Genomic DNA, 4,457 nt, shown 5'->3' with positions numbered 1-4,457 from the left:
TGCCAATTAAGGAAAAAAATTGAGGAATATTTCTCTCAGTAAATTTAGATTTTTTTAGTTCTTACAAAATATCTGTTGGCTCCAAAAATCACTGAACAACTAAAAAGGCCACATTGACAGTTAATGGTCACCCAGCTATTAAAAAGTAGCTCTGGGGCTTCCCTGGTGGCGCAGTGGTTGAGAGTCTGCCTGCCGATGCAGGGGACACGGGTGCGTGTCTCGGTCCGGGAAGATCCCACATGCCGCGGAGCGGCTGGGCCCGTGAGCCATGGCCGCTGAGCCTGCACGTCCCGGAGCCTGTGCTCTGCAACGGGAGAGGCCACAACAGTGAGGGGCCCGCGTACTGCAAAAAAAAAAAAAAAAAGTAGCTCTGTAGACTACCAGAAGCTGAATGTCAGAGTTCGCTCTTCCTGTTTTTTTTTCCCTTCCAGATTCAGAGGAGATTGCTTTGCCCTATGGGGACACTTGCTCTTCCTAAGTGTGGAAAAAAATGTGATAGGCAGTTCCAGGAATGTTGCCTTTGACAGCTTGTCTCAGAGGACTTAATATTCTAGGTGGCAATTGGCCAAAATAAGTAGGAAACTTAGGTAACTGCCAAGCTACAATACCGATGAAAATTCTGCCACAGCTAATTAGAAAGCGGAAGGAAAGTTTTTACATTAAAAAAGAACTAGGAGGGACTTCTCTAGTGGTGCAGTGGTTAAGAATACGCCTGCCAATGCAGGGAACACGGGTTCGAGCCTTAGTCTGGGAAGATCCCACATGCCACGGAGCAGCTAAGCCCGTGCGCCACAACTACTGAGCCTGCGCTCCAGAGCCCGTGAACCACAACTACTGAAGCCCACGTGCCTAGAGTCCGTGCTCTGCAACAAGAGAAGCCACTGCAATGAGAAGCCCGCACACTGCAACGAAGAGTAGCTCCCACTCGACGCAACTAGAGAAAGCCTGCGCACAGCAACGAATACCCAACACAACCAAAAAAAAAAATTTAATTAATTATAAAAACAAAAAAGAAGTAGGAATTAAATGGCTAGTGGTGAGGGACAACTATTCCTGGTGTGTGTGTATTTGTAGGGAAAGGATAAGCATTTGTTGATTTTTATAATAATCTTATTAAAAAAGCTATTTGACAATTGATTTAAAAATGTTATAACAGTGCTCGCTTTGGCAGCACATATACTAAAATTGGAATGATACAGAGAAGATTAGCATGGGCCCTGCACAAGGATGACATGCAAATTCATGAAGCGTTGCATATTTTTAAAAAGAAAAAAATATATATTATAACAGAGCTATCTGAGAATAGCTTTACTTGAACGTTGCTTTCAGAAATCAGAAGCACATTATTAACAATACTTGCCTTTGTCTGAGCTATGAAAATAAGATAATGTGGAATCACAAAAATTCTTTTCATGGTTGCAAGTTTGTCCCATTCCAGAATGCACAGCCCTTTGCAATGTGAGTTTGCTGCTCCCATCCAGAAGTGGACTCTATCCTCCACTCCCTGGAATATGGGCTGGCCTTGTGACTTTGACTAATTGGATAAAGTGGAGATAATGTTGTACAAGTTTTGGAATTAAGGCCTGAGGAGATCCAGCAATCCCACTCCTGGGCATATATCTAGATAAAACTCGAAAAGATACATGCACCCCTATGTTCATAGCAGCATTATTTACAATAGCCAAGACATGGAAACAACCTAAATGTCCATCGACAGATGAATGGATAAGGAAGATGTGGTATATATATATATATATATATATATATATATACAGTGGAATATTACTCCGCCATCAAAAAGAACGAAATAATGCCATTTGCAGCAACATGGATGGACCTAGAGATTTTCATACTAAGCGAAGTAAGTCAGAAAGAGAAAGACAAATACCATATGATATCATTTATATGTGATATACAGTGGAATATTACTCCGCCATCAAAAAGAATGAAATAATGCCATTTGCAGCAACATGGATGGACCTAGAGGTTATCATACGAAGCGAAGTAAGTCAGAAAGAGAAAGACAAATACCGTATGATATCACTTATATGTGGAATCTAAAACATAACACAAATTAACATACCTACAAAGCAGAAACAGACTCACAGATGCAGAGAACAGACTTGTGGTTGCCAAGGGGGAGAGGGTGGGAGTGGGGGAAAGAATGGGGGTTTGGGATTAGCAGAGGCAAATTATTGTATATAGGGTAGATAAACAAGGTGTTATTGTATAGTATGGGAACTATATTCAATATCCAGTGACAAACCATAATGGAAAAAGAATATGAAAAAGAATATGTATATATGTATGGCTGAGTCACTTTGCTGTACCAAAGAAATTAATACAACACTGTACATCAGCTAGACTTCAATAAATTAAAAAAAAAAAAAAGCCTGGAGAAACTTTGCACCTTCCATCTTTATCCTCCTGGAACACCATGCCACAAAGAAGACTGGGATGAAAGATCGTGAGTAGAGAGAGGGGCCCAGCTGTGTATCAGCTGTTCCCATCGAGCCCAGCGCCTAGCATATCCACCAGCTGAATACCACTACGTTAATGAACCCAGGCAGAGGAACCACACAGCCAACAGAATCATGAAAAATAATAAATCTTCTTGTTTTAAGCCACTAAGCTTTGAGGTGATTGGTTATACAGCAACAGACAACCACACTTGTCTTGTTAGCTGCAGTTATTACAATCATATAAAGTTGAGAAGGAATTTGTTGATATAGCAAGTGTCCAAATCATGATCAAATTAAAGAGCTCTCCATATTTTTAAGAGCCCGAGTTAGCACCACAGGCTCAAGGTTACTATCTGTGATTGTTATCATGATAATTAATTTTCATCCCTGAGGCTGGTGAGATTTAAGGAAGTCACATTATTTTATATCATTTGCACAGCAACTCAGTGAAGCAGGCAGGGTGGTTATTATCTACATTTTAAAGATGAATAAACAGGCTCAGGGAAGTGACAGAAGTGTTTGAGACCAACATGTGGCTTGAGAAGGGATATCCCCAGGGAAATGTCGGTGACCTCATTTTTCTTAGTTGGAAAATGAAAGGATTGGATTAGAGGATCTCTGAAGTTCCTTTAGTCATGTCAGAGGTCTCAGGCTGGGTCACATTAATCAGAGCCAGTGGAGAGGAGAAGGAATCTGGGACCATCAGAAATAGAAGCTGAGACCCCAGCCTGCATGAGGATTTGATGGAAAGCCATTCATTCACTTCATTCATTCAACAATAATTTTCTGAGTGCTTTTTACATGCCTAGCACTGCTCTAGGCATTGGAGATGTAGTGGTGAATAAATCCCACAAAATCTCTGCTTCTATGGGACTTACATTCTGGTAGGGGGCTTATGACAACAAGTAAACAAACACACTGATTTCAAATAGAGATAGGTGCTATGAAAAAAATGAACGAGTAACCTAATAAAGAGTGATGGTGGTGGGTGTGGAGGGCACCTTGGAATAGGTGGTCAGGGAAGACCTCTCTGAGATGACGTTTGACAGCCATGGGTTCAAGTCCTGGTGATGCTACTTACTAGCTATGTGAAATGAGACAGCCAAGTTACCTCTCTAGCCCCTTTTCTGTTAAGTGGGGCTAAGCATAGATGGCTGTTGCATAGAATCAATGAAGTAATGCATGTAAAATGTCTGGTACAGATAACCCACTTAATAAATACTAACTTCCTTTAACTCTTCTCTCTTCCAATCAGGGTGGCAAGCTCAGACATAGTTGTGGTGTTCTCTGGTGGGGACCCTACTGGCGATTGGGTGGAATAATTCTTCACTGTGCAGGACTGCACGAGTGCATTGCTGGACATTTAGCCCACCTGGCCCCTACCAACTGAATGCCAATAGAATTCCCTAGTCATTTTGACAATCTAAAACCACTGTGTACCTGTTAGCTTTTCCCGAGTAACAAATCATTCAAAACTCAGTGGCTTAAAGCACACACAAAATATTTGTTCTCATGCTTCACTGGGTTGGGGTGTGGAACACATACTGTGAGTCAAATTGACTGAGGCTGAATGGTCTAGAATGGCTTCCCTCACATGTCTGGAGTTGGGATGTGGGGGCCTCTCATTTTCTAAGAGGTTAACCTGGGCTTCTTTACAAGGGGGTTGCAGTGTTCCCAGAAGCAAGAGAAGGCAAGCCCCCAAACATAAAGACTTTTCAACTCTCTGCTTACATTACCTGTGCTAAATCCTGTTGACCAACAAAAGTCATAAGGTTAAACTCAGGTGCAAAGAGTGGACTCCGACTCTTGATGGGCAGGGAGCTGCAAAGTCACCCAGCAGAGAAACACACACACGGGAAAACTCTGTGGCTATTTCTTCAGTTTATCAAAGTCCATGCTCTGGCTATAAATTATTCACGTTCCTGCCAACTATGAAATATACCTATCCACATCCTAAGACCCTCAAAACTCTCATGCCAAGTGTTGTGTCAGACT

At 41.8% G+C, this 4,457-nt stretch overlaps 1 non-coding gene across 1 annotated transcript; it reads left to right on the top strand.

The window, feature by feature from the left end:
* The first annotated feature begins 1,155 nt into the window (after positions 1–1,155).
* Positions 1,156–1,262, top strand: LOC132421496 (U6 spliceosomal RNA). Its single transcript, XR_009518740.1, has one exon. It is a non-coding gene; the product is annotated as a U6 spliceosomal RNA (small nuclear RNA).
* The last annotated feature ends 3,195 nt before the right edge of the window (positions 1,263–4,457 follow it).

This window comes from Delphinus delphis, chromosome 2 (assembly GCF_949987515.2).
Source record: "Delphinus delphis chromosome 2, mDelDel1.2, whole genome shotgun sequence".
Taxonomy (NCBI): Eukaryota; Metazoa; Chordata; class Mammalia; order Artiodactyla; family Delphinidae; genus Delphinus; species Delphinus delphis.
This window is presented reverse-complemented; position numbering and strand designations above follow the sequence as displayed.